The following is a 13,284-nucleotide window of genomic DNA, read 5'->3' on the forward strand; positions in this document are numbered from 1 at the left end:
GAGACGCGACGTTGAAGGAGATGCGAGTGACGGTGGTGAACGGTGGTAATGAATTTGGTTAGAAGTGGGATTTGAGAAAGAGAATTATGAGGTAAAATAAATATAAAGAGTTTTTAATTTAAAGCAGAAGAGGTAAAATAAACGACTTTATAGACTGTCGATTCACCAAACTATTAGAGAGTATTATAAACATAGTCATATTAAAAACAATACGAGTGTATTAATTTTTTTAATTTATAATTAACGGTTTTAAATAGTTATTTTTTAAAACCGAATAAATATAATTAATCGTATAAGTATAATAATAGGGAAATTCACTCATATAAGTCGATGAGTCTCAAAATTTACACAAATCAAGCAATAGGAAAATTGGTTCATGAATCAACCAAGAGGACATTTCTATATAATTCGAATTAGGCTAATTCGAACGAGTTAATAGTCAATTTCGTCCCCGAAAGTGTCCTCGATCTCCATTTTCATCCCCGAAAGTCAAAATTAATCAAAAACGTCCTCGAAAGATACCCGTGTTGATCACGTTCGTCCTTCCGTCTTCTCGGTTGATGAGATGGCAAACGGCCGCTTACGTGGCACGTTAACTGCCAAGCTGGCCAACGCCAGGGTGTAGGATGTTGTTGCTGACAAGATAAGTTTCGCTTAAGCCATCAAATTAGTCCTTCGAGTTTATAAACCTTAATTTCTTTCCCTTTTTGCCCCTCCATGAGTTCCCTCACAAGCCCCTAAACCTGCTCTCTCTTAACATCACACTCAATCTCCATCCCAATCCCTCTGCAAAGAAAGGCCAACATGCCATTGGAACTCCCTCACATATGCTCTCCAATGTTGAGTTCCACCCACAATGTGTTAGAAATCCGCCAATTGATGCATGACACAGAACTTTCTCTTGTTGGCACCACCCCAATACCAATCCCCTCTCACATCTTTCAATCACATTCACATATTCATCACTTAATTTCCCATCACCATTATTATTATTATCATGCACAAGATTAGGCCTTATGACCCACAAGAAATGGTACTTGCTATTAACCAAACCCCAAGCAAATTCACTTAGTTGCTTTGGTGTCATAATCACTAAGCTACCAAAGCTCACATACACAACAGAACCTCTGTCTCTTTTATCCAACCATTCCAAGCATTTGTTGTCTTCCTTCCACAGATTTAAATCAATCGACTCCAATTGAGTATTTGAGTTTGAGAGCTGTTTGAATAGCATTGATAATGGACCAATGGAGTAGACATTGGAGTATTTGGCTCTGATGGCATCCAAAACCTCTGATTCTAAGTCTTCAAAGGTGTTAAGGATAACCCCTTTGACATGCATAGCAGTGTTCACTTTTACTATGTTGTAATTGAACATTACATCAGAAGGATTAGTAGTTCTAAGAAATGTGGGAAGGTCTTTTAGTCTTGCTCCTTTCATTGCTGGAATCCAATCAACTTTAGTATCAAGATATCCATCAAGCAGATTCTTCTCATCTGAAAAGAATAAATTTTTATTTTATTCTATTAAAAAATTGTATGATACAAATAAAAACTTGTCAAAATATAATACAAGAGAGTACCTTTCAATGGGAAATAACCTCTTTTCCGAATCTCTTCAAAGTTAATGTATCCCAGCATGCCACAGGCACTGGGAGTGAAAAACACAAAGTGAGGAATGTGGAACTCTTGAGCAACTTTCAAAGTGAACCACATAGCACCATCAGAAACTATGCAAGTAACAGGAGGCACATCATCATGGTTTGGAGAAACAAGGCTCGCAATGAGTTTTCTGAAAGAACACAAGCCTTCAGCAGAGAATAAGAACATGAAAAACTCTAACTTCAGCTTCCACAGTGTCCAACTTCCATGCCACCTTCACCCTCCATTCATCATACTCACCTTTAACCTCCATATTAGCTCCTGCATCTTTCTTTGTACCACACACACCCACTGCTTCAAATTCATCATCATCAACCCACTTAAAATAATTGCAGTGACTACCCTTCTGCAATTTCATATGGGAGTAAACAAAAAAATCAGAGAACACCCAACAGAGGATAAGAACATGAAAAAACTTTAACTTCCTTTACCACCACTCACCCGGTACCTTGGACATGCATGGAACAATCTACTCGGATTCTCCGCTGTCCCAGATTCCTTAATCACAGTCTTCAGCCCACAGAAACATGATCCATCATGAGCATTCACCCTCCTCCTTCGCATCGAAACACTGGATCCATGACTGTCGTGCGATGCATGTGACAAACCGCCACCACAACCACCATCTCCTCTCTCCATCCACACAGCCAGCCAGGGATTACGCCTCCTAGTTACCTCTACTGCCACCGAAAGTGATCACCTCGAAGTATTTATCGTTCGTTTTGGGATTAGAGTTTATAAACTCGAAGGACTAATTTGATGGCTTAAACGAAACTTATCTTGTCAGCAACAACATCCTACACCCTGGCGTTGGCCAGCTTGGCAGTTAACGTGCCACGTAAGCGGCCGTTTGCCATCTCATCAACCGAGAAGACGGAAGGACGAACGTGATCAACACGGGTATCTTTCGAGGACGTTTTTGATTAATTTTGACTTTCGGGGATGAAAATGGAGATCGAGGACACTTTTGGGGACGAAATTGACTATTAACTCTCAACTCTCAATTTACACACAGACGCACACACCCACTAATTCGAATCAGGGTGATTCTAATTACACACAAACTCACATACTAGTTTGAATTGGACTGATTTGAACTAGTTATGAAATATTTGCCAAAAATATTAGAAAAAATATTAGTAAAATATTTGTCAAAAATATTAGAAAAAAATACTATATAATATAAAAAAATATACTACAAAAAATATATATAAATTATAAATATTAGTTGAACGTGAATTTTATAGCATAAATCTAATCCATGCAATTGTTTTAATACACCAACAATTATATCTATATGGAGCCAATGCTAAATCAAGTTCAATTAGTTCGATAATACGAGTGTATGAAAAAAAAATTGAATTTTATAAAGTTTAAAAATTTTTATTATGTGATAGGTTAGTAACGAGTACATTACAAATTTTTATAGTACTCATCGTAACAATGTTTAATTTAATAATTGTTATTAAAATTTTAATTGTATTCGTTACAAAATAAATAATCACAATAATTTTTAATACAATTATTTAAATTATATGGTGAGATATTACATTATTCAAATTACGCATGGGAAGTTCGAATCACTCTAATTCGAATTAGATGGTGAGCAATTCGAATTTTATACAACTAATGTCCAAAAGCAGAACAGCATAATAAAAGGTGGGGATTTCCCAAAAACACTACACTGAAGGTATTCATCCAACGGTGCGTGATCGAAAAACGAAGAAAAATCTTAAAGAAGAAATAATGATAAATCAAATTGACTGCAACTAAGAGCTTGTCTCATGGAGATGACGACCTAAACTGGGAGTTCTTTGGATTTCACGGAGCAACTTGACAGAGCTTGCTAGAATGGCAGACGGCATAGAAGTAGAACCTTCAAAAATCAACTGGTTGCAAGCTTTCCAGCAGTTCCAACAAATGATGGCAAGCAATTGAGGATTACGGTCACCATTCTTCAACGGGTTAAGTATCTCTGTTGATGCAGTCCACCATGTCCAAAAGTCGTTAGAACTCTGAGGGGGAAGACAGTCACGAAGATAACTCTGAGACCATACGTCTTTAATTCTAGAGCAATCGATCAAACAATGAGTGACTGTTTCCGTTGCTTCATGACAGCAAGGGCATATTGGTGATATAGATGGGATGCGGTGATGAATCTGAGCAAGCACCGGAAGTCGGCCATGGAGAGCTTTCCAGATAAATAGCTTAATTTTGTAAGGCAAGTTCAACTTCCATAGATCAATCCACGGCTTTTTCTGCTGCATATAATTAGGGCAAATCCCCAGAGGCGGATGGTAAAATAAATAGCCAACTCTGTAACCTGAAGCTGTATCATATTGCTTGGATTTGTTCAAATCCCATTGCAATTTGTCCCTACTCTGCTGAATTTTAACTGACAAAATCCTGTTTGCAACGTCTTGGGGAAATAATTCTTGAATGAGATTCTGATTCCAATTTCTATCTTCAGTAATTAGATCTTTAACTCTTTGAACCAACTCAGAAATAGCATGTCTATTTGGCATGTCAGAAATCATTAAAGGATACGGAGGAGGCAGCCAAGGATCCTCAAAGGTTCGGATATTCTCACTGTTGGGAATAATACACCATTCCCCCTTGAGAAAACACCTTTGACAGAGAAATAAAATAGACACAATCACAACACAAGAATTTAACGTGGAAACTCTAATTACCGAATAACTCCGCCATACACCTTGCATCTCAATACCAACCAATGTCCGTGTGCGATTGTGGACCCGATTGCCACAACTTATCCTTATCCATGGCAGTGCGGCAATACCATGAGGATACTTCTTATCTTCTAGAGAACATCATCTTTCATACCAGAGATCTTCTCCTTCAACGCCTTGTGCAAACCTGATTGTATCAACACATCCTTGACTTGTATTTGCCACAAGCCAAAATTGATTTTTCCATCAAATTTCTCTATTTCAAGCTTCACAGCACTTGAATACCCTGACATTGTTGCAATCGTATACTGGAATAGTATAACTCAACCGTGCACTAGGAAGGGTCCCCAGGAAAGAAAGGTGGGTCACAATGGACACACTTAAATACCAAGTCTTTCCTTAGCCAGAACCTTTCCAAACAGCACTCTCACAGTGTCACACTGCCTTCCAGCAACAACAACAGCAACCAAAGATCAACCTCAAGCCACAGGACAAAATTCTTTTCTGATGTGGAAGGTCAAACTAGGCTGCAACCACAGAGCATACTAAGAATAAATCCCACCGAACCAGGCTCTGATACCACTTGTTGGGAATAATACACAATTCCCCCTTGAGAAAACACCTTTGACAGAGAAATAAAATAGACACAATCACAACACAAGAATTTAACGTGGAAACTCCAATTATCGGAAAAAAAAACCACGGCCGTTGTCAAATGACAACCAGAGAATATCACTATGTGAAAATTGTTACAACACATAGACTTCTTTCTCTCACCGGCACCCCAGTACACCCACACTCTCTCAAAGCAAATATCTAACTACACCTCACAACACTCTCTAATAAAGAGTACAGAGGAAAAGAAAAATCAGATACAAGCTTAAAGTGTTTCTGACTGGTGCAAAAACAAATGGAGAACTTAGCCTCATATTTATAGCCTAGGCCACCCACTCCATTTGCTATCTTGAGCAATGTGGGACTAATTCAACCAAATCCTAACACTCACCAGTACCCATAGCCCAATTAAGACCTTTTTCAACAATCTTTTGGCCTTCCAGTATGCTTCTCTATCCCCAAGAAGGTAAGACTCCAATTTCTGCCGTTATAGCATTACCATTGCTAAAGTATTTACCTCTTAAGATTTTGGATAATAAGGAAGTAGGCTGCGTTACAAGTCGCCAAAACTGTTTGCCTAAAAGCACCAGATTTTGGATTCTGAGATCTTTAAATCCAAGGCCTCCTTCTTTTCGTGGGCGAGTCATAGTGTCCCAGCTAATCCAAGTCATCCTCCTTTCAGAACCTTTTTGTCCCCACCAGAACTGAGAAAGTAGAGAGTGAATTTCCGAAATTAAACCATCAGGTAACTTGAAGCAAGACAATGTATAAATAGGAATAGCTTCTCCCACTGCCTTAAGCAATACGTGTCTACCACCTGACGAAAGAAGATTGCGCTTCCACCCTTGGATTCTTTTCCGAACCTTTTCTTTAATCATACTAAAAGAAGCTTTTTTTGATTTAGAGACTGTAGAAGGCAAACCAAGGTATTTATCCTGAGCCCCAATATGATTAATATTCATAGAGTTAGCCAGTAGTGTACGAGTAGTGGACGGAGTGTTGTGGCTAAAGAATGCAGCAGATTTATTAAGATTTACCCTCTGGCCACTGATGCTTTCATAAGAATTCAATAAATGCAGGATATTTGAACATGCTTCAGGATTAGCCTTACAGAATAAAATGGAATCATCAGCAAACAGGAGGTGGTTGACCTTGGGACATCGCCTATATATCTGAAGACCCTGAATTAGTCTGTTTTGTTCTACCTTGTGTAGCAAGAAGGAGAGACCTTCTGCACAAAAAAGAAAAAGATACGGGGATAGAGGATCTCCTTGTCGAATACCTCTATTTGGTTTGAAGAAACCATAAGGTTGTCCTTCCACAATAACAGAATAAGAAACAGTTGTCACTAATTCTCGAATCCACATGATCCATCAGGAGTCAAAACCAAACTTCTCCAATATAAACCAAAGAAAGTGCCATTCCACCCTATCGTGTGCCTTACTCATATCTAATTTTAGCGCCATTTCATTTTTGAAACCCCTTTTTTTGTTCTTCAAGTAATGCATACACTCGTGAGCAATTAGGATATTATCAGAGATTAATCTGCCTTTAATAAAAGCACTCTGTGTAGGGCTAATTAATCTATCCATGAATTCCTGCTAAACGAAGTTCCTCTAATTCCGACTGTAGTAAATCAATCTCCACCTTCGAATTAGATCTGTGTTCTTGCTGCCATCTGACAATCTTATGCCGACAACGCTTTATTTTTTGAGCTAGGATATACATGGCTGAACCATCAATCTGTTCATGCCAAACCTCTCTAACAATCTGCCTTATTTCATCATTGGAACACCATCTTTCTTAGAATTTGAATCTCTCAGTTCTCGGATTAGAGTCTAGGAGAAGAGGGGCATGATCCGAGCCTGATTCTGACAGTCTAAGAACCGTTGCATTGGGATAGAGTTGCTGCCAATCAACTCCTACCAGGAATCGGTCCAGTCTTTTCTGTATCAACTCATCACCCCTCCGTCTATTTGACCAAGTGAATGGTCTTCCGACCATACCAATATCAATCAGGAAATTATCATCAATAAAACTATTAAAGATTTCAATAGAAGAAGGAGATTTAGCACCCCCACCTTCTTTCTCCAATTGATTATTAAAATCCCCCATTAACACAACCTTACCATCGAACTGTTGGGTGACTGAAGTTAATTCAGCAAATTGAGCCATTCTATGTTGATCATTTGAACTGAGATAAACACCTAGAACACCATAGGGATCATTAGAACCAGCTGTCAGAACTGATGCCCCAATGAAAAATCTACCATGCTGTAAAATCTGAACAGTGCAACCATCCCTCCATGCCATTGCCAAACCCCTGATAATCCATCCGGATCTACAATAAACCATTCCTTGAAACCACAAGATCTTAGTTTTCCTTCAACTTGTCGAGATTGATTTTTTGTTTCACAGATAAAACCAACCTCGGGGGAGTAGGATTTGCAAATCCCTTTAAGATTGTGGATTGTCAGGGGTCTCCCCAAACCCCGACAATTCCACAAGAGCAGTTTCATATTTCTTTGGGTGCCACTTGAAGGCTGGCTCCCTCCACCGTCATAGCAATTATATGAGGGTTTTGAGTCTCTGATTTGTTGCTCATGGTGTAGAGAAAATAAGAATTGGTATTCAATGATTCCAAAGAGACATAAGAGATATGGAATGAGTGAATTAGAAAACGGAATGAATTAAAAGAGAAATGAATTGGGAGAGAAAACGAAAATTAGGGAACTAAGTGGAAAAGAAATTAAGAAAAGAAAGTAGAAGAAGATGGAAAAGAGTTTGACGAAGAAAAGACAAAGAAAGGTGTAACCATGGAGACGGCGCAGTGAAATCCTAGCAGAGCGTCGGGCGCTAGATGAGGAGTACGTACTCCCACGTTAATTAAATTATAAAAACTCCATTAATTACCCTTTAGAATATTGTGCCAATGCATATTATAACACTAATAATGTAAACGAGTTTCAAAATTCCAAATAATATAGGAGTATTGTAACATCCACCGAGTAATATTAGAGTTAGAGTTTGTGAACTAAAAAGGAGCAAGGGTAGTTTGTAATTTTTAATAAAATTAGGATAACAAAGTAATTAAAAATTAATTTTAATCTAACAATTATTATATATATGAGAATACTATTTGTTTATTAATTTATAAATTATTTTCTAATAAATACTCTAATCCAAAAATTAGAAATAATCAAATTAATTTTTTTAATTATAAAATAAAATTAAAAATCTAATTATTTAAATTAAAGTGTATAAAAAGTAGATATAAATTTTAATTTAATCATCAAAACTTGATTTAATTACCTTTAATAAAATGACTTCAGAAATTAAGGTCTTTAATAAATAAATAAATTAAAATTGACTCATAATGGAATTTTTCAAAAGTTCCAGGTCTTACACTTTCAATGTTAATATTAACTCGTTTTAATAGATATAAATTTAATTAAAATTCTTTCTCTTCTTTCATACTCATCACTCCTTATATTTATTATATAAATCAATATTTCACTTTACACGTATTCTTTATCTCCTCCCACATAATCTCATGCCTCTTTCTTTTTCCTTCTTCACTTTTGCTAATTTTTTGCACAACTCAAATTTGGTTGATGACCATAATTTTTATTTTTATTATTTCTTAATTTGCTAAATATGTACTAGGCAATTGTGTGAATGTATTATTATATAGTGTCTTTATCGTCTATATATCACTTCTTTTTTCTTTCTACCATTTACATTTGTTTAATATCACTTAGATATAATAATGTTGTTCAAAATATATGTTGTCATCATTCATGAAAAATAATGTATTTTTTTTGTTGGTTAATAATATTAAATCATATATAAATTACTAAATAAATGTATTATACAATATTTTTTACAAATTAACGTTTAAGTTTAATATTAACTTATATATTATCTAATTTTTTCTTAAACAATATAGCATTTTAAATATATATACTATATAGTATAATTAATTTAGCTATTCGCGCATTACGCGTCTCAATCTTGTTAATTCCTGCAGTGGGCAAATTTTTTCAAACAATCTGCAGCAAATGGACAGATTTTAAAAGGCTTAAAATTCAATTTCTGACAGCTTGGCATCTACTATATAGGTAGTACTCATCTAAAATTTGGATCATGCAAAAGAGAGCATTCATAATACACTAATTAATCTTTGTTTTCATCTTTTCTTTCGTTGAGTTTACTTAGAATATTCTTGTTTTATCTTTTTTTTTTTAAGAAAGTATGTTGAAGTTACTCTAATATGTTAGTTAGTTATACTACCTAACCATCTTCCACATTTAGAGTGTTGAGTTGTCAATTCTGTCACACTTACAACTGTGTATATATAATTTCTATACGCTATCATTCAAATTGAAATGACTGTTTAGCAACTCAGATGCAAATGCTAACTCTGGACTCTGCTATCTTTTCTCTGAACTCTCTCTTTCTCTGCTCCCTTTACTAGTTCTAGTTTTCAACTATTACCTTTCATGGTATCAGAGCTCACAAGTTCGATGGATCCAAGTTCAACACTTTTCCGTAGATACGATGAACTCTCGAGAATCAGTTCCAACAACGATCTTTCCTGGTTTCATTGTAAGTATGATCTACATGAAACTTGATAACAATAATTTCTTGCAATGTAAATACCAAGCAGAAGCGATGATTGAAGGTAACGATTTATTAAGTCATGTCTTTGAAAATGAAATACCATAGCAAATATTGGTGAACAGTGAGATTAATCCAGAATTTCAAAGATGGAAAAGGCAAGATGCTCTATTGAAATCATGGTTACTGGTTTCAGTGTCACAGAATTTACTATAAGAATGGTTGGATGTACCTACACATTTCAAATCTGAAACAGGTTAAAAAATTGTTTTTCTTTGCAAATTAAGGCTAGAGTGATGCAATTGAAGAACAGGTTGAGCAATACTCAAAGAAGAGCCTCGGTAAATGAATATGTGCTTTTTATCAAAGGAACAATTGATGCTCTAGTGAATGTTGCTGAGATAGTGAGTGAGAGTGATCATATGAATGCATGGTTTGACTGAAGATTATGTTCCATTACTTACTTCGTTGCTGACAAGACCACAAGGTATCACTGTTTGTGAGTTAGAGGCTATGTTGCTAGCTCATGAAAACATGTTTGGAAAGCTTGATCTAGAGTTTATTCAATCAAATATGGCTCACTCTAGGTTCAACAATTAATTTTCTGCTAAAGAAAGTAATCAAGAACAGTTTCAAGCAAACATGGTTCAACGAGGGGATTTTAGAGGATGTTCTAGAGGAAGAGATAGTTTTTTTAGAGGCGATAGACAAGGCATGAACTATGGAAGAGACTAGCAGTTACAGTTTGCTTTTGATGCAAATTTTGGGAGAAGTCAGTAGTCACAGTTCAGCAGTGACAGAGGAAGATCCCAAGGTTATGGACAAGGCTATGGAAGGTCACAGAATTATGGACAGAGCTATGGTAGAGCAAGCTTTGACAGAGATGAATCACAAGAGAGACCACAATGTCAACTCTGCAATAAAATTGGGAATACAGCAAGAAGTTGCTGGTTCAAATATAAAAAAAGATTAGAAATACTCACATGGTTATATAGAGAAATCGATGAATCAACCAAGGGCTAATTTTACAAATTTCTTAGCAGAACCTTCTATAATTCATGATGCAGTCTGGTACCCAGACTCAAGGACCACACATCATATAACTACTGATACACAAAATCTTGCTAAGAAAGAAAGCTATGAAGGAAATGACCAAGTAGTGGTTAGTGATGGAATAGGTTTGAGCATTAATTGTATTGAAAAAGCCTCGTTTAAAACTGATTTGAGCTTTAAAAAGTTTCTAATGTGGAAATTACTGCTAGTACCTGATATAACCAAAAACTTTCTTAGTGTGTATTAGTTTTGTTGTGACAATGATGTCTTCTTTGAATTTTATTTTCATGGTTGTTACATTAAATCACAATACTCTAAGGAATCTATTCTAAAAGAAAATGTGGTACAAGGCATGTATAGGTTGCTCAATGTTCAACCAATTAACTCTTCTTCTGCACTAATTTGCAAAGTCAAGTAGCTTTCAGCTTTGGCATACTCAATTGGGACATGCATCACAGAATGTTATCAAAAAAGTGTTGCAACAGTGTAATGTTATAGTGTCTTATTTTAATAAGTTTGTTTGTGAACCTTGTTGTATAGGCAAGTCTCATCAATTGCCTTTTTCAGTGTCTCAAACCAGATACAATGCTCCCTTAGACTTAGTCTATTCTGACATTTTGGGCCTAGCTCCTATTAGTGATACTAATGGAAACTATTACTTTGTTAATTTTATTGATTCCTATTCTAGATTCACTTGGTTGTATTTGATTCGAAATAGAGCTCAACTTAAATTATTTTTTATTCATTTTCAATACTTGACTGAATTACAACTTAATGCCAAACTAAAAATATTTTAAAGTGACAATGCTGCAGAATATGTTAACCTGTCTAAATTGCTAAAGGAGAAGAAAATAGTTCACAGGTTTTCAAGTCTACACGTTCATCAACATAATAGTATAACTGAAAGAAAGCATTGACATGTAGTGGAGATGGGACTAACCATGTTGGCACCAGCATCTCTACCAATCAAGTTTTTGGGAGAAGCCTTTACAACAGCTACTCAACTAATCAACATACTGCCTACACCAATCTTGGATGGAGTGTCACCAAGTCACCAATTGAGAAATTACTTGGAAAAAGCCCATCTTATGAGAGTCTGACGGTTTTTGGATGCTTATGCTTTCCTCACCTAAGACTTTATAGCAGAAACAAATTGAACTTTAGGTCCTCTCCCAGTTATGGTAAGGTGATTATCACCTAGGAATGTGGTATTTGAAGAAAGCAGTTTTCCTTTTAAAAAGGCAAGTTCTGTTTTTGTTACTAATTCTGAAGAAAGAATGCAAAGTGAGCAAGTCACCTGCATGCCAAGAATTTCCATTATTTCCTCCTCCACAACATAGTCTTAGCTGACTCAGGAATCACCTAATATTTCTGCAAGCTCAATTTTTCACATCACAAGCCAACCAATTTCAATTCCTCTTAACCTACACCATCCAATTCTTGCACAACCTCCCTTAGTCTCTAGGCCAATTATAGCACCAGTCACTCAATTAATGCAATTTACAACCACTCAACAGCAAACCTCTATAGCCAGCCTTATAATTTTACACCCAACAATTAATTCACACCCAACACATATTGTCCCTTCAGATATTCCAATTCCAATTCCACTCTTAGACTTGGAGATTGTTCTCCTTTGTACTAATACTAGTGAACCTCAGCCTCTATTCACTAACAACCACCCAATGGTTACTTGAAGCAAAGTTGGGATCTACAAGCCCAAGATATTTCAAGCATGTGTTGAGCCTTAGACAGTGTATCAAGCTTTAGCAGATCCTAAATGGAAGCAAGCTATAGATGCTGAATTTGTAACATTACAAAAGAACAATATCTAGAAACTTGTCCTCTCCCAATTGGTAGAGAAACAATAGCCAGTGAATGGGTATTCCGATTGAAGTATAATGCAGATGGTAGGTTGTAAAAACACAAAGCTAGACTTGTAGTTCAGGACTTCTCACGAAGACCAGATTTTGATTTCACTGAAACCTATAGTCCGGTTGTTAAACCAACCTCAATTAGAATTGTTCAGTCCTTGGCTCTAGCTAAATCATGGTCTATAAGACAATTGGATGTCAATAATACATTTTTGCATGGTGAATTAACTGAAAATATTTATATAAAGTAGTCACAAGACTACACGATTGAAGATGGTACTTTAATGTGCAAGCTTACTAAGGCACTATATGTATTGAAACAAGCTCCGACGGCATGGTATTTCAAACTCTCATCAGCTCTGAGAAACCTAGGATTTGCTACAACAAAATCGAATGTATCAATTTTTGTTAAAAAGAAACAAGCTTCAATTAATTATGTCCTCATCTATGTTGATGATATACTCATCATAGGAAGTTCACAAGAGGTCATCACTGAAGTAACACAACAGTTAAACTCAGCCTTTGCTCTAAAGGATATGAGGATCTGCACTATTTTCTTGGTATACAAGTCACCAGGATAAGTAATGGAGGGATGTTGATGTCCCAAACCAAATATGTTCAGGATTTGCTAGCCAAGACAGGCATGACTGGCTGTAAGTATAAAATCTGGTAAATTAATAAATAATTAATTAATAAATTAATTATGAGCCAAAAAAATTAGGAAATTAAATTTTATAATTTGAAAAAGAAAAAATATTAAAATGCGAATC

General features: G+C 35.9%; 1 pseudogene; it reads right to left on the reverse strand.

Moving 5' to 3' along the window:
• LOC107641186 lies at positions 663-7,280 on the reverse strand (annotated as a pseudogene).

Source organism: Arachis ipaensis, chromosome B05 (genome assembly GCF_000816755.2).
Source record: "Arachis ipaensis cultivar K30076 chromosome B05, Araip1.1, whole genome shotgun sequence".
NCBI classification, from domain to species: domain Eukaryota; kingdom Viridiplantae; phylum Streptophyta; class Magnoliopsida; order Fabales; family Fabaceae; genus Arachis; species Arachis ipaensis.